Here is an 18,276-nt window from a genome sequence, read left to right on the forward strand (position 1 = left end):
GTGAATCCCTCTAAGTGTAATGTCACCTTCAGCCTGCAACAGTACAGAATGGATAAAGTAGTGATATTAAACATGCTGTAAGAGAAGAGGAGAAGCCTAGGTTCCTTGAGCATGGTTATAAAATGGGGACCAGTGAGCAGAGGTTAGCCTCAAGAAGAAGAATTCAGAGGGGCTTGGTTAACTATCCCCAACTGGACATTCTGCTTTTTGCTGTTCCTGGCATCAGCTATCAGAAAGTCTCTGTGGGTGAGTCTCTGAGCACTCTTTTATGCCATTAACTACACTCTTGCGAAGCTTCTGTTTGAAGGGTTTGGATTTTCTTAGGCAGTGCCAGGTTTTCAGAATAGAAATTGACTTGTTTCTCCCCCAGAAAGTCTATAGCCTACCGTGTTTAACCCCAACCTCTAGTAATAGCTCAATCCACGCTGATCCCCCAGGGTTTGCAGAACAGAGTCTCGGTTGGAAACACTGCAATGAACAGCTTGCTGTTTTTCTCTTTTTCTTCCACTTTATTTTATATTGATATTTAATGAATGTTTCTTTGGTGGTATTGCTATGTTCATTATTTAAACTCTGAAAATTGAAGCCATAGAAAATAATTGTTGATGTACCACAGGGAGCCATATAAATATTGTTCTAAATTCTAATGACTATGACCATGGTGATTATTTTTTGTGAAGCATAATTTCCATTATTTTGAAAGCCCTCAAGTCAGTATCTTAGAAGGGCGGCTGTTTTCTTGGCTATCTTCAATAGGTTTTTCTTCTTTCTTCATTTTTCCTTCCCTCCTTACCACATTACACACTCTCCTTTTATTTCTTCCCTTGCCATTGTATTGTTTTTGGTTTGTTTGTTTTTGAGACAGAGTCTCACTCTATCACCCAGGCTGGAGTGCAGTGGTGAGATCTCAGCTCACTGCAACCTCCATCTCCCGAGATCAAGCGATTCTTCTGCCTCAGCATCCCGAGTAGCTGGGACTACAGGCGCACGCCACCACGTCCGGCTAATTTTTGTATTTTTAGTAGAGACTGAGTTTCACCATATTGTCCAGGCTGGTCTCAAACTCCTGACCTCGTGATCCGCATGCTTTGGCCTCCCAAAGTGCTGGGATTACAGGTGTAAGCCACCACGCCCAGTCTGTATTGTTATTGTTATTGCTATTGTTAATATAAATGAGGCCTCAGGACTTAGAGCTTCACAACTAAATAATACCTGTGTACATCATTTTGTATTTTCAAGTTGTTTTTACAAATATCGTCTTATCTGATGCACATTATAACCGAGTGAGATAAATGGGACAAACTTCATCCCTATTTCCAGATAAGGACAAAATCCCAAAGATTTGCAGAGCTACAGGGCTGGTTAGAGCAGGTCCCTCCTCCGAGAGCAGATCTCCCTCCCTTAGTGTTATCTCACCCCTCCTGGGCCTGGGAAACCTAAAGATACTTTGTGAATGCGTGTCTGTATCTACAGAAAGCTCTGCTAGTTAAAGAAACTACCCTAGACCAAGCTGCGCTCTAAGGGGCTGGTGAGCTCTGTTATTTTTTAAATTACTTTAAATATTTTTTCTTTTTAATTAAAATAATGAGTCAAACATAGAGAGGATTACAGAAAATAATTTGGAACCAATCAAATTTATCTGAGGTGACCTTTTGCCACAGATGCTTGAAGTCCATCCATCTCTCTTATGAAATGAAATGTTAAAGGAACAGCTCATTCTCTCCCTCCTCACTACTCCTTGCCTCCCTCCCAAGGCTACTTCCATCCTGAGTAGTGCTTTCTTCAGTTGCATGTTGTTCTACTGTTATATACAAGAATGAGTTACAAGTCATATGCCATCAGCTTTGCATTTTGCAAGAATTTTCACAAATATTATGCTATTGCATGTACAGACTTTAGGCTCACTGCTGAACAATGCCCTGGGCTTCTTTCATTTTTCTGCATGTCTCACTCCTCTGGCTATGCCTGTTTGGGCTGGGAGAGAATACAGGGAATGTCCAAGATATTAGCAGTTCCTATGGCAGCAAGTGCTGGTTTCCGTGACTGTGGTTCCCTAAGAGAGGCAGAAAAGCAAGGGGACTAAGCTTCCACTGTGCATTTAATCGCAGGGCCATAGCCCAGGTAGGTTGTAAAGGCTGATGACATCCCAAGACAGGCTGGAACTTGAACTGACATTTTACAGGGGAAAACCAGGCCCAGAAAAGAGGATGGTTGCTTTAATGTTACACTTCCAGAAATTGGTAAAGCAGGAACCAGCTCAGAGCTTATGACACCTTTGTACTAAACACATTGCCTTTAGGCAGTCTTATTCTTCATCCAGTAAACAGCAGACCATGGATTTGATTGTTTTCTTTCTTTTTTTTTTTTTTGAGACGGAGTCTTGCTCTGTCGCCCAGGCTGGTGTGCAGTGGCGCAAACTTGGATTTGATTGTTTTCTTGCCTCTGCTCCCCTGAGGAAAATGCCAGCAAACTATAAAATTTCATTCCCTGAGATCCTGGCAAGCTACATTGGACTTAGGTGTCTGCTGTTTCTGGGAGGCAGCAAGGATCTGAGTTTGGGTGAAGATCAGGTCACCGCGCTGAAGAGTAGCCCGAAGATCTTTTTACCTGGATCGCCCTCTGGTGGCAGATTCGATAACAACCGCTCTAATTCATCATCTGAAATGCAAAGTGGTTGCAGCTCAAGTTTTCCTTGCTCCTCTTGGGACTTGCTCGTTCCTCATTAAAGCATCCCTATGCCCACTCTATACAAGACACATTTACTTTGAGCTGCATCCCTGAGATAATCGACTCCAAATCAATATTTCTGTGTGTCAGTCACAGTAACTGGAGCTGTGGCATGGAAAACAAGAAGAAAGCATTGTTCCTAACCCCAAGGAATTTAAGTTAACTGGGTGAGACAGGCATACAAGCAGCTGACCAGAGTCGGAGTCCGTGTGACCGAGAATGGACAGGCTGGGGGAATGCAGAGGGAGGAGGCCTTGGTGGGGAAGCTAGTGTCTGAGTTCTCAAGGAGCAATGGGAATTCTGAGGTTGGGGAGGGGCAGGGACGCTGGAGGAGGGGAGGACAGGGCATGGCCTCTTCCTCCCTCCCTGTTTCCCCTTCTCCTTGGGGCCTTGCTCTCTTTCTCTTCCTCTTTACTCACCCCAGTACCAATAGCCCTACAATTCATGACCACCCGAAGTGTCCATTTTCCGGGAGAAGATTGGGCTCCTTAGCCTCTTCCTACAGACCTTTCTCTCTGAGTCTTCCCGTGGGTCCTTCTGACATCTGAATAGAATGACCAAGGCATAAATCTCAATCATCGAGGTTTATTAAGTCAGCTTGAGGGTGCTTCCGGGAAAAATATAAGCCACAGGTACATCTGTGGCTGTTTTTCTCAAGACAGTTTCAGGGGATTTAGTATTTACACATTTCCTTAAATGGGGGAAAGGCTTTTAGGAAAAAGGGCAGATAGGTGGTAAGGCAAATGGCTACATTCCTGTGAGACTCTAGCTGCTGCCTGGCAAATCTACATTTTACATAAGACAAATTGGATGTTTGAAAAGAAAAAGAGAGTAAAGGAAGAGTCAAGTATGCAGATGTCTCTGGGTAGGTATAGGAATGAGTCTTGTCTTTATTCTGCACCTGCACTTCTATCTAAGCTTGCAATCAACATTATCAGCATGGAATCAACTTTAATTTTAGGAGCTAGGCTGGGCACGGTGGCTCACGCCTGTAATCCCAGCACTTTGGGAGGCTAAGGCGGGCAGATCACTTGAGGTCAGGAACTCGAGACCAGCCTGGATGAAATGGTGAAACTCCATCTCTACTAAAAATACAAAAATTAAGTCCGGGTACAATGGCTCATGCCTGTAATCCCAGCACTTTGGGAGGTCAAGGCAAGTGGATCACCTAAGGTCAGGAGTTCAAGACCAGCCTGACCAACATGGTGAAACTCTATCTCTACTAAAAATACAACAATTAGCTGGGTGTGGTGGTGCATGCCTGTCCCAGCTACTCAGGAGGCTGAGACAGGATAATCACTTGAACCCAGGAGGCGGAGGTTGCAGTGAGCTGAGATCACGCCATTGCACTCCAGCCCAGGCAATAAGAATGAAATTCCTTCTCAAAAAAAAAAAAAAAATTAGCCAGGCATGGTGGCATGCACCTGTAATCCCAGCTACTTGGAAGGCTGAGGCAGGAGAATCACATGAACCCAGGGGGCAGAGGTTGCAGCGAGCCGAGATCGCATCACTGCATTCCAGCCTGGGTGACAGAATGAGAGTTAGTCTCAAAAAAAAAAAAAAAAAAAAATTAAGAACTAGACTTAGTTTGTAGACCTAAAGTTACAATTGGCATGTCCTTGTGTTGCCAAAAAAAAAAGGGGGTCCCAATCCAGACCCTAAGAGAAAGTTCTTGGATCTCGTGCAGGAGGGAATTCCAGGCGAGTCACAGAGTTCAGTGGGGAGGGAAGGTTTATTGAAGGCTACTCAAATACAGGGTAGGGTGTCCTCAGAAAGCAAGCGGAGGAATGCCTCATCTTTACATTTTTCGTATATAGGAGTCTTGTCTATGTGGAGACTGAGCTAAGCTGTGTCTACCTGTGGGTGGGCTGGAAGCATGACCAAATTTATTACTCTGTTGATTTAAAGAAAACTACTGGTGGCACATGCCTGTAATCTAGCATTGGGAGGCCAAGGTGGGAGGACTGCTTGAGCCCAGGAATTCAACATCAGCCTGGACAACATAGCAAAACCTCGTCCCTATTTTTAAAATAAAATTTGTTCTACAAAAAAGTTAAAAAGAAAAAGAAGGCCGGGCGTGGTGGCTCACGCCTGTAATCCCAGCACTTTAGGAGGCCCAGGCGGGTGGATCATGAGGTCAGGAGAACGAGATCGTCCTGGCTAACACGGTGAAACCCCGTCTCTACTAAAAATACAAAAAATTATCCGGGCGTGGCCTTTAGTCCCAGCTTCTCGGGAGGCTGAGGCGGGAGAATGGTGTGAACCCAGAAGGCGGAGCTTGCAGTGAGCGGAGATCGCGCCACTGCACTCCAGCCTGGGCGACAGAGTGAGCCTCTGCCTCAAAAAAGAAAGAAAGAAAAAATAGAAAACTATTGGCTGGGTGCGGTGACTCATTCCTGTAATCTCAGCCCTTTGGGAGACTGGCCAGCAAATTGTTTGAGCTCAGGAGTTCGAGACCAGCCTGAGCAACAAGGCAAAACCCTATCTCTACTAAAAATACAAAAATTAGCCTGCGTGGTGGCACACGCCTGTGGCCCCAGCTACTCAGGAGGCTGAGGTGGAAGGATCTCTTGAGCCAGGGTGGTGGAGTTTGTGGGGAGGCAGAATTTGCAGTGAGCCAAGATCACACCATTTGCACTCCATCGCGGGCAACAGAGTGAGACTCTGTTGGAAAAAAAAAAAGAAAGAGAGAAAGAGAGAGAAGAAAGAAAGAGAAAGGAAGGAAGGAAGGAAAGAAAAACGAAAGGAAGAAAGAAAGAAAAGAAAAAAAAAGAAAAGAGAAGGAAAGGAATCTATCCTTGACACTTTAGTGTGTGAGTGCATCAAAGCATAATTATAATTATCTTGAAAGCATATACTGTTATGGGCATTGAGACATCTGGACTTTCTTTTGTTGTAGGATTGTGTCCTTGTAGGTATCTTTGGGCTGTTTCCTCAATTGTAAATATCTTATGACCATAGTTTGTGATTGGCAAAGAATGTGCCTTCCTGGTTTTCAAATGGAGTTCATTTTAAAATGGTGTCACCCTGGCTCTCCTATGTTCCTGTTTCCCTTGCTTATAGGAGGCCAGCAAAGAATTTACTTATGAATGATCTGTGGGGGCAGGCCTTTGTAGATGCTTGAGGCCTTTTACCTTTCCATGGGGCTCTGGCTAATGCATAATGCTAGTAACAGGTATTCATTTGAAAGTGGGTGTTGCATGACTCAGCATCTGGGCTTAAGTTTGGAGGTCCTGACATTTTTAAATTTCCTTTACATTTCCCCTATTCTTCAAAGCTTTTGGAGAAAGCGTTGAGGAAGACACGAGATTGTGGTTTATTGGTTTATCCAATCCTATGTCACCATGAAGGCTCCCTCTTAGGTGGTCACATCCTAGAGAGGGGGAAATTACATCAGAAAAGGACCAATGCCAAATTACAGCAACAAAGGGAAAGTAATCCTGGAAGCTGATTTAAGCTATGTGACTGTGTCTTCAATTAAAATATTCAGTCCCTCTCTCTCCCCCTCCCCCTCTCTTTCTTCGGTCTCCCTCTGTTGCTGAGGCTGGACTGTACTGCTGTGGTCTCGGCTCGCTGCAGCCTCCCTGTCCCGGGCTCCTGTGGTTCTCCTGCCTCGGCCTGCCGAGTGCCTGGGATTGCGGCCACGCGCCGCCACGCCTGACTGGTTTTTGGATTTTTGGAGGAGACGGGGTTTCGCCCTGTTGACCGGGCTGGTCTCCAGCTCCTGACCTCGAGTGTTCTGCCCGCCTCGGCCTCCCGAGGTGCTGGGATTGCAGACGGAGTCTCGCTGACTCAATGCTCAGTGTTGCCCAGGCTGGAGTGCAGTGGCGTGATCTCAGCTCGCTACAGCCTCCACCTTCCAGCCGCCTGCCTTGGCCTCCAAAAGTGCTAAGATTACAGCCTCTGCCCGGCCGCCACCCCGTCTGGGTGTACCCAACAGCTCATCGAGAACGGGCCATGATGACGATGGCGGTTTTGTCGAAAAGAAAAGGGGGAAATGTGGGGAAAAGAAAGAGAGATCAGACTGTTGCTGTGTCTGTGTAGAAAGAAGTAGACATAGGAGACTCCATTTTGTTCTGTACTAAGAAAAATTCTTCTGCCTTTGGATGCTGTTAATCTATAACCTTACCCCCAACCCCGTGCTCTCTGAAACATGTGCTGTGTCAACTCACGGTTAAATGGATTAAGGGCGGTGCAAGATGTGCTTTGTTAAACAGATGCTTGAAGGCAGCAGGCTCGTTAAGAGTCATCACCACTCCCTAATCTCAAGTACCCAGGGACACAAACACGGCAGAAGGCCGCAGGGACCTCTTCCTAGGAAAACCAGAGACCTTTGTTCACGTGTTTATCTGCTGACCTTCCCTCCACTATTATCCTATGACCCTGCCACATCCTCCTCTCTGAGAAACACCCAAGAATGATCAATAAATACTAAAATATATATATATTCTTTGGGCAATCATTATTCTAACCCTAGGTTAGTTTTTTATGAGTCTCTGAAGCACTTTCATTACAGCAGCAATCTGACAGGTTTTTCTGGACTGTAGTTTGAATCAAGTGTTCAAATGAACTTTCTGAAAAGTGCATACATCAGCAGCCAAAACAGTTGCTTATATGTAAGTTGCTGTTATTTCTCCCAAAGCTTAAGGTATATAGCATTAGTTTGCAGAGCTTTAAGAAAAGCACAGTTTTAATTTCTAGTAATTTCAAGTCAGGGAAAAAAAGGGGAGAAAAAGAAAAAAAATTTTTTAATGTTAGTTTAGAGGCGTATAGCCAGGAAAAAGTTCAGGATCCAGTCTAAACTGTAGACAAATAATAAGATCTTAAAAATAATGAACAAAGGCTGGGCACCGTGGCTCATGCCTGTAATCCCAGCACTTTGGGGGGCTGAGGTGGGTGGATCATCTGAGGTCAGGAGTTCGAGACCAGCCTGGCCAACATGGTGAAATCCTGTCTCTACTAAAACTACAAAAATTAGCCAGGTGTGGTGGCACGAACCTGTAATCCCAGCTACCTGGGAGGCTGCAACAGGAGAATCACTTGAACTCAGGAGGTGATGGTTGCATGAGCCAAGATCGTGCCATTGCACTCCAGCCTGGGCGACAGAGCAAGACTCCATCTCAATAATCATCATCATCATCATCATCCTTCTCAAAGGTAGAATCTAATAACAAGTGTACTATAGTTTCTTTTGAAACATATGTTTTTTTTTAATCTCCAGTCCCCCATTTCTACAAAAAACAAATCATGTTAGGACCAATTTATTTGCAAAATATGTTTTAGTCTCGTTATCCTTGGCCTGATTATTTGCATAAGGCACAGCAAGAATAATGATTGGGCTGTATAGGTTTCTTTTATTTTTTTAATTTTTAATTATCAGTCACCTAGGCAAGAGTGAAGTGGCACAACCATGGCTCACTGCAGCCTCAACATCCTGGGCTCAAGCAATCCTCCCACCTCAGCCTCGAGTAGCTAGGACTACAGGCATGCGTCACCAGGCCCGGTTAATTTATTTTTTGTCGAGATGGGGTCTTATTATATTACCCAGGCTGGTCTTGAACTCCTGGCCTCAGGCAGTCCTCCCATCTCAGCCTCCCAAAGCACTGGAATTAGAGGTGTTAGCCACCGTGACCAGACAAGGCCCCTTTTCAACTGGCTTTGCTGGAACTTTTCCTAAGGAATCTCAGATTAGACTTTTAAAAGCCTCTTGAGGTTAGCCAATCCAAGCTTCTATCTGTGCCCTCAGATACCTGTACAAATTGGGTACATTCCTCTCTTCTCAGGCCGGGCACAGTGGCTCACGCCTATAATCTCAGCAGTTTGGAAGCCCGAGGTGGGAGGATCACTTGAACCCAGGAGTTCAAGACCAGCATGGGCAACACAGGGAGACACCCTATCCACAAAAAAAAAAAAAAAAAAAAAAAAAAAAAAATTAGCCGGGTGTGGTGGCACATGCCTGTGGTCCTAGCTACTTGGGGAGCTGAGGTAGGAGGATCACTTGAGTCCTGGAGGTTGAAGCTACAAGAACTGTGATCATGCCACTGCACTCCAGCCTGGGAGAAAGAGTGAGACCCCAACTCAAAAAAAAAAAAATCTCTCTTCTCAAGGTCTCAAAATAACTCAAGTTTCCCAGGCTCATTAGAAAGTGACATGGGTCAGGAACTTTGTAAAGGAATTGCATAAACAAGGTAATAGGCCAGTGTTTCCAATGGATTTTTATCAGCTCTGTAGAGTCAACCTCCATTCCTCAAAGCTTTCTGATCATATCTGAATATATACCATTCCAATTAAAGCCTTGGAAAAATAACCAGTGTCTCTAATTGTGTCCTGTTACACAAGAAAACAGATTCTTATTGAACTTATGCAAATAACCATGTTGCCATAAATTAATAATACTCACAATAGTTTCCAAATTCTGAAGAAATCAGCTAGAGGGAAAGAAATACGCTTTAAATATTGCTCAAAACAGTATACTTTACTTAATTTGTTGTGTGCTGTAAACAGTTCAAAAGAAAAAAGTTGGCTGGGTGCGGTGGCTCACATCTGTAATCCTAGCACTTTGAGAGGCCAAGGTAGGTGGATCACCTGAGGTCAGGAGTTCAAGACCAGCCTGGCCAACATGGTGAAACCCCATCTCTACTAAAAAATACAAAAATTAGCTGGGTGTGGTGGCACGCTGCTGTAATCTCAACTACTTTGGAGGCTGAGGCTGGAGAATCATTTGAACCTGGGAGGTGGAGGTTGCAGTGAGCTGAGATTGTGCCACTACACTCCAGCCTGGGCAACAGAGCAAGACTCTGTCTCAAAAAAAAAAAAAGTTTTCTTGACTGGAAAACAAAAGAATCAGCAATGTTTCAAACCCAAAAGTAAAAAAAATTATTTCAGTCCTCTATTAGTTTAGTCCCATGTAATTAACTCTTGTTCTGCTTGATATTGAGTTAGCAATCCTCATGAATGCATCAGCTTTTTTTGTTTGTTTGTTTTGATACAAGGTCTTGCTGTCGCCCTGGCTGCAGTGCAGTGGCATGAACACAGCTCACTGCAGCCTTGAACTCTCAGACTCAATGGATCCTTTCGCCTCAGTTCCCCAAGTAGCTTGGACCACAGACACATGCCACCATGCCTGGCTAATTTTTGTATTTTTTTTAGAGACAGGGTTTCACCATGTTGCCCAGGCTGGTCTTGAACTCCTGTGGCTCAAGCAATCCACTGACCTTGGTCTCCCGAAGTGCTGGACTTATAGATGTTAACCACTGCTCCTCAGCCTTGGCTTTTTAATTACAGCCCTGGAAGTTTTTTCTAATCCAATGGTATGCTCTCTAAAGTTATTGGAAACCTGTATTTTTCTTTTTAATTTTACTTTAAGTTCTAGGATACATGTACAGAATCTGCAGGTTTGTTACATAGGTATATGTGTGCCATGGTGATTTGCTGCACTTATCAACCTGTCATCTAGGCTTTAAGCCTCACATGCATTATGTATTTTTTCTAAAGCTCTCCCTCCCCTTGCCCCCCACCCCCCAACAGGCCCCACCTGGTGTGATGTTCCCCTCCCTGTGTCCATGTGTTCTCATTGTTCAATTCCCACCTATGAGTGAGAATATGTGGTGTTTGGTTTTCTGTCCTTGTGATAGTTTGCTGAGAATGATGGCTTCCAGCTTCATCCACGTCCCTGCAAAGGACATGAACTCATTCTTTTTTATGGCTGCATAGTGGTTCCATGGTATATATGTGCCACATTTTCTTTATCCAGTCTATCATTGATGGGCATTTGGGTTGGTTCCAAGTCTTTGTTATTGTAAATACTGCTGCAATAAACATACGTGTGCATGTGTCTTTACAGTAGAATGATTTATAATCCTTTGAGTATGTATCTACCCAGTAATGGGACTGCTGGGTCAAATGGTATTTTTGGTTCTAGATCCTTGAGGAATTGCCACATTGTCTTCCACAATGGTTGAACTAATTTACACTTCCACCAACAGTGTAAAAGCATTCCTATTTCTCCACAGCCTCACCAGCATCTGTTGTTTCCTGACTTTTTATTAATCGCCATTCTGACTGGCGTGAGATGGTATCTCATTGTGGTTTTGATTTGTATTTCTCTGATGGCCAGTGATGGTGAGCATTTTTTCATGTGTCTGTTGGCTGCATAAATGTCTTCTTTTGAGAAGTGTCTGTTCATATCTTTTGCCCACTTATTGATGGGGTTGTTTAATTTTTTTCTTGTAAATTTGTTTAAGTTCTTTGTAGATTCTGGATATTAGCCCTTTGTCAGATGGGTAGCTTGCAAAAATTTTCTCCCATTCTGTAGGTCTCCTGTTCACTCTGATGATAGTTTCTTTTGCTGTGCAGAAGCTCTTTAGTTTAATTAGATCCCATTTGTCAATTTTGGCTTTTGTTGCAATTACTTTTGGTGTTTTAGTCATGAAGTCTTTGCCCATGCCTATGTCCTGAATGGTATTGCCTAGGTTATCTTCTAAGGTTTTTCTGTTGTGTTTTGAGATGGAGTTTCACTCTTGTTGCCCAGGCTGGAGTGCAATGGTGCAGTCTCAGCTCACTGCAACCTCCGCCTCCTGGGTTCAAGTAATTCTCATGCCTCAGCCTCCCAAGTAGCTGGGGCTACAGGCGCATGCCACCATACCCAGCTAATTTTTGTATTTGTAGTAGAGACGGGGTTTCACCATGTTGGCCAGGCCGGTCTTGAACTCTTGACCTCAGGTGATCCACCCACCTCAGCCTCCCAAAATGCTGGGATTACAGGCGTGAACCACTGCGCCTGACCTCTTCTAGGGTTTTTATGGTTTGGGGTTTTACATTTAAGTCTTTAATCCATCTTGAGTTAATTTTTGTATAAGGTGTAAGGAAGGGGTCCAATTTCTGTTTTCTGCATATGGCTAGCCAGTTTTCCCAGCATCATTTATTAAATAGGGAATCCTTTCCCCATTGCTTGTTTTTGTCAGGTTTGTCAAAGATCAGATGGTTGTAGATGTGTGGTGCTATTTCTGAGGTCTCTGTTCTGTTCTGTTGGTCTATTTATCTGTTTTAGTACCAGTACCATACTGTTTTGGTTACTGTAGCCTTATAGTATAGTTTGAAGTCAGGTAGTGTGATGCCTCCAGCTTTGTTCTTTTTGCTTAGGATTATCTTGGCTATGTGGGCTCTTTTTTGGTTCCATATGAAGTTTAAAGTAGTTTTTTCTAGTTCTGCAAAGAAAGTCAATGATAGCTTGATGGGAATAGCATTGAATCTATAAATTATTTGGGGCAGTATGGCCATTTTCATGATATCGATTCTTCCTATCCATGAGCATGGAATGTTTTTCTGTTTGTTTGTGTCCTCTCTTATTTCCTTGAGCAGTTCTTTGTAGTTCTCCTTGAAGAGGTCCTTCATTTCCTTTGTAAGTTGTATTCTTAGGTATTTTATTTTCTTTGTAGCAGCTGTGAATGGGAGTTCACTCATGATTTGGCTCTCTGCTTGTCTATTATTGGTGTATAGGAATGCTTGTGATTTTTTCACATTGATTTTGTATCCTGAGACTGCTGAAGTTGCTTATCAGCTTAAGGAGTTTTTGAGCTGAGAGACGATGGGGTTTTCTAAATATACAATCATGTTGTGTGCAAACATAAAAAATTGTACTTCCTTTCTTCCTATTTGAATACCCATTATTTCTTTCTCTTGCCTGATTGCACTGGCCAGAACTTCCAATACTATGTTGAATAGGAGTGGTGATAGAGGGCATCCTTATCTTGTGCCGGTTTTCAAACGGAATGCTTCCAGCTTTTGCCCATTCAGCATGATATTGACTATGGGTTTGTCATAAATAGTTCCTATTATTTTGAGATATGTTCCATCAAAATCCTAGTTTATTGAGAGTTTTTAGCATGAAGGGATGTTGAATTTTATTGAAGGTCTTTTCTGCATCTATTTAGATAATCATGTGGTTTTTGTCATTGGTTCTGTTTATATGATGAATTATGTTTATTGATTTGTGTATGTTGAACCAGCCTTGCATCCCAGGGATGAAGCTGACTTGATTATGTTGGATAAGCTTTTTGATGTGGTGCTGGACTCGGTTTACCAGTATTTTATTGAGGATTTTCTCATCAATGTTCATCAGGAATATTGGCCTGAAATTTTCTTTTTTTTGTTGTGTCTTTGCCAGGTTTTGGTATAAGGATGATGCTGGCCTCACAAAATGAGCTAGGGAGGAGTCCGTCTTTTTCTGTGGTTTGGAATAGTTTCAGAAGGAATGGTACCAGCTCCTCTTTATACCTCTGGTAGAATTCGGCTGTGAATCCATCTGGTCCTGGGCTTTTTTTCATTGGTAGGCTACTAATTACTGCCTCAATTTCAGAACTTGTTATTGGTCTATTCAGGGACTCAACTTCTTGCTGGTCTAGTCTTGGGAGGGTGTATGCGTCCAGGAATTTATCCATTTCTTCTACATTTTCTAGTTTACTGGCTTAGAGGTGTTTATAGTATTCTCTGATGGTAGTTTGTATTTCTGTGGGATCAGTGGTGATATCCCCTTTATCATTTTTTATTGTGTCTATTTGATTTTCTCTCTTTTCTTCTTTACTAGTCTAGCTAGCGGTTCATCTATTTTGTTAATCTTCTCATAAAACCAGCCCCTGGATTGACTGATTTTTTGAAGGGTTTTTTGTGTCTCTATCTCCTTCAGTTCTGCTCTGATCTTAGTTTTTCTAGTCTTCTGCTAGCTTTTGAATTTGTTTGCTCTTGCTTCTCTAGTTCTTTTAATTGTGATGTTAGGGTATCGATTCTAGATCTTTCCAGCTTTCTGATGTGGGCATTTAGTGCTATAAATTTCCCTCTTAACACTGCTTTAGCTGTGTCCTAGAGATTCTGGTATGTTGTCTCTTTGTTCTCATTGGTTTCAAAGAACTTCTTTATTTCTGCCTTCATTTCATTATTATCCAGTAGTCATTCAGGAGCAGTTGTTCAATTTCCATGTAGTAGTGCGGTTTTGAATGTGTTTCTTAATCCTGAGTTCTAATTTGATGCACTGTGGTCAGACAGACTGTTATGATTTCTGTTCTTTTGCAATTGCTGAGGAGTGTTTTCCTTCCAATTATGTGGTCATTTTAGAATAAATGCTATGTGGCACTGAGAAGAATGTATATTCTGTTGATTTGGGGTGGAGAGTTCTGTAGATGTCTATTAGGTCCACTTGGTCCACAACTGAGTTCAAGTCCTGAATATCCTTGTCAATTTTCTGTCTTGTTGATCTGTCTAACATATTGGCAGTGGGATGTCAAAGTCTTCCACTATTATTGTGCGGAAGTCTAAGTCTCTTTGTAGGTCTCTGAAAACTTGTTTTATGAATCTGGTTGCATATATATTTAGGATAGTTAGCTCTTGTTGCATTGATCCCTTTACCGTTATGTAATGCCCTTCTTTATCTTTTTTGATCCTTGTTGGTTTAAAGTCCATTTTATCAGAGACTAGGATTGCAACTCCTGCTTTTTTTTTTATTTTCATTTGCTTGGTAAATATTCTCCATCCCTTTATTTTGAGCCTATGTGTGTCTTTGTATATGAGATGGGTCTCCTAAATACAGCCCACCATGGGTCTTGACTCTTTATCCAATTTGCCAGTCTGCATCTTTTAATTGGGGCATTTAGCCCATTTACATTTAAGGTTAATATTGTTATGTGTAAATTTGATCCTGTCATCATGACGCTAGCTGATTATTTTGCACATTCATTGATGCAGTTTCTTCATAGTGTCATTGGTCTTTATATTTTGGTGTGTTTTTGCAGTGGCTGGCACCAGTTTTTTCTTTCCGTATTTAGTGCTTCCTTCAGGAGCTCTTGTAAGGCAGGCCTGGTGGTGACAAAATCCCGCAGCATTTGCTTGTCTGGAAAGGGTTTTAGTTCTCCTTTGCTTATAAAGCTTAGTTTGGCTGGATATGAAATTCTGGGTTGAAAATTCTTTTCTTTAAGAATGTTGAATATTGCCCCCAACTTTCTTCTGGCTTGTAGGGTTTCTGCAGAGAGATCCACTGTTAGTCTGATAGGCTTCCCTTTGTAGGTAACCTGACCTTTCTCTCTGGCTGCCCTTAACATTTTTTCCTTCATTTCAACCTTGGAGAATCTGACGATTATGTGTCTTGGGGTTGCTCTTCTCGAGGATTGTCCTAGTAGTATTCTTTGTATTTCCTGAATTTGAATGTTGGCCTGTCTTCCTAGGTTGGGGAAATTCTCCTGGATAATATCCTGAAGTGTGTTTTCCAACTTGGTTCCATTCTCCCTGTCACTTTCAGGAAATCCAAACAATCGTAGGTTTGGTCTTTTCACATAGTACTATATTTCTTGGAGGCTTTGTTTGTTTCTTTTCATTCCTTTTTCTCTAATCATGTCTTTATGCCTTATTTCAGTAAGTTGATCTTTGGTCTCTGATATCCTTTCTTCTGCTTGATCTATTTGGCTATTGATAATTGTGTATGCTTCACAAAGTTCTCATGCCGTGTTTTTCAGCTCCATCAGGTCATTAATGTTCCTCTCTAACATGGTTATTCTACTTAGCAGTTCCGTTTACCAAGGTTCTTAGCTTCCTTGCATTGGTTAAGACATGCTGCTTTAGCTCTGAGGGGTTTGTTATTACCCACCTTCTGAAGCCTGCTTCTGTCAGTTCATCAATCTCATTCTCCATCCGGTTTTGTGCCCCTGCTGGACAGGAGTTGCAATCATTTGAAGGATAATAAACATTGTGATTTTTGGAATTTTCAGCATTTTTGCACTGGTTTTTCCTCATCTTTCTAGATTTATCTACCTTTGATCTTTGAGACTGATGACCTTTTGATGGGGTTTTTGTGTGGGGGTCCCTTAGGTTGATGTTGATGTTGTTGCTTTCTGTTTGTTAGTTTTTCTTCTAACAGTCAGGCCCCTCTTCTGCAGGTCTGCTGCAGTTTGCTAGAGGTCCACTCCAGACCCTGTTTGCCTGGGTATCACCAGTGGAGGCTGCAGAACAGCAAAAATAGCTGCCTGCTCCTTCCTCTGGAAGCTTTGTCCCACAGGGGCACCAGCCTGATGCCGGCTGTAGCTCTTCTGTATGAGGTGTCTGTCAACCCCTGTTGGGAGGTCTCTCTCAGTCAGTAGGCACCGGGGGTCAGGGACCCACTTGAGGAGGCAGTCTGTCCCCTAGCAGAGCTGGTGCACTGTGCTGGGAGAATCCCTCTCATCAGGATCAGCTGCTCTCCTCAGAACTGGCAGGCAGGAACGATTAAATCCGCTGAAGCTGCACCCACAGCTGCCCGTTCCCTCAGGTGCTCTGTCCCAGGGAGATGGAGGTTTTGTCTGTAAGCCCCTGACTGGGGTTGTTACCTTTCCTCCTGAGATGCCCTACCTAGTGAGGAGGAATCTAGAGAAGCAGTCTGGCCACAGCTGCTTTGCTGCAACCAGCCCAGACCTCCCAGCCTCCTTAGCACTCTCAGGGGAAAACCGCCTACTAAAGCCTCAGTAATGGCAGGTGCCCCTCCCCACAGCAAGCTCAATCGTCCCAGGTCGACCTCAGACTGCTGTGCTGGGAGCGAGAATTTCAAGCCAGTGGTTCTTAGCTTGCTGGGCTCCGTGGGAGTGGGACCCACTGAGCGAGACCACATGGCTCCCTGGCTTCAGCCCCCTTTCCAGAGCAGCGGACAGTTGTGTCTTGCTGGGGTTCCAGGTGCCACTGGGATAAGAAAAAAAAAAAAAAAACTCCTGCAGCTAGCTTGATGTCTGCCCAAACAGCCACTTGGGTTTTCTGCTTGAAATCCAAGGCCCTGTTGGTGTAGGCACACGAAGGAGTCTCCTGATCTGCAGATTATAAAAACTGTGGGAAAAGCGTAGTAACCTGTCCCAGGTAGCACAGTCCCTCATGGCTTCCATTGGCTTGAGGAGGGAGGTCCCCCAGCTCCTTGCACTTCCTGGGCGAAGTGACACCCCACCCTGCTTCTGCTCGCCCTCTGTGGGTTGGACCCACTGCCTAACCAGTCCCAGTGAGATGAACTGGGTACCTCAGTTGGAAATGCAGAAATCACCTGCCTTCTGTGTTGGTCTTTCTGGGAGCTGCAGACTGGAGCTGTTCCTATTGGGCCATCTTGGCCCCCTTCAGAAACCTGTATTTAAGAATACTTGTCAGAGTCTTTTCCATGAATTTCCATATAGAAGCAAATTTTGGTCTACAGCTGATTATGAACCTCTTTTTGAGAAGAATCAAAAAGTAAAACAATAATTGTCCGTGGATGGCAAAAGTCTTAGATCAGCCATGGTTAAAGACACAATTGGCAAGAAAATTTGATTACTTCTGTAACAGAAAAAAATTTAACATAATTATAATTATTACTAATAACATACATTAAGACATCAGAATTATATGTATCTCATACAATTTTGGAAGACATATTAATAACACCCATAAAATATAATCCAAGGAAAGGCAAACACTGTTTCATATTTGACAAGGCTTTCTCTAGGATTTTAACATACCAAATAAACCCAATACGTCTCTCTTGGACTTTCAGGGACATTAATATCTAAAAGGTTAGTTTAAGGTCAAAAAGACTAAATTTAGAACTTGAAGCTTTGATTTAGAAAAGTTTGTCTAATATCAAAGGTTCAAAACACTTGATATCATAAAATAGGATCACAGATTACTGTAAACTAAGTCATTCACTTAGCCAAAGTGATAATTCACAAATTTACACTTCCCATTGCCCACCTCTCATGCCTTCCACCCTGAGATTTAACAATAGTGATGGTGGCAGGAGGCAGACAGGTACCTAGGTGGGAAGGGGTGGGTCCCTGGTGAGGCCCAACCTTCAAACCAGGGATGGCCTGAAGCCTGGAGGCCAAGCTGCCAGTTCCAGTTGGAGTCCCTGACTGGGAGTAAGAATTTCCTTGATGCCTTTCAGCCAGTTGGTGGTGACTGGTTTTTTGGACCTACCCTTGGACCAATCAGCATGCACTTCCTCCCACTCATGGACCAATCAGCATGCACTTCCTCCATTCTGCACCTATAAAAACCCCTAGACTCAGCAGGACTCAGACACACATTGGGATTACCTTCCTGCAGGTAGGAGCTACCCACTTTGGGTCTCCTCTCTGCTGAGAGCTGTTCTGTTGCTCAATAAAGCTCTTCTCCATCCTCACCCTCCAGTTGCCTGAGTAACCTCATTCTTCCTGGACTTGCGATAACAACTCAGGACCTGCGAACAGGGGGCACAAAAAGGGCTGTAACACTTTCCTGGCCAGCTCACTGAGCTGCAGGTCGTGATATGCTTCCCTGTTCCCCAAACTGTGGGAGTGAAGAGTGGTGACCCTTCTGGGGACCCAGACCTCAGAATTCCCAAGCCAGAGCTGTAACACTATAGCCCTCCCGCCCTCCACCAGTGCTGGGCGGCTGCCAGATGTGACAGGAAGCAGTGGCGGGGCAGGCCAGCCCAGGAGCTGTGGGCTGGAGTTGGGGTGATGGGATTGAACAAGCTGTAACACAAATGGGCTGAAACACATTGCCTCCCACCGCTGTTTGCCATGCTGTCACGCTGTG

At 43.6% G+C, this 18,276-nt stretch overlaps 1 long non-coding RNA gene across 1 annotated transcript; it reads right to left on the bottom strand.

Moving 5' to 3' along the window:
- Nucleotides 1-8: 8 nt before the first annotated feature.
- On the bottom strand, nt 9-17,935 carry LOC129529005 (uncharacterized). The gene is made up of 3 exons (XR_008674375.2): nt 17,793-17,935; nt 16,769-16,846; nt 9-33 (listed from the first exon to the last, which is right to left on the bottom strand). It is a non-coding gene; the product is annotated as an uncharacterized lncRNA (long non-coding RNA).
- Between the last annotated feature and the right edge of the window lie 341 nt (nt 17,936-18,276).

Source organism: Gorilla gorilla, chromosome 21, assembly GCF_029281585.2.
Source record: "Gorilla gorilla gorilla isolate KB3781 chromosome 21, NHGRI_mGorGor1-v2.1_pri, whole genome shotgun sequence".
Lineage (NCBI taxonomy): Eukaryota > Metazoa > Chordata > Mammalia > Primates > Hominidae > Gorilla > Gorilla gorilla.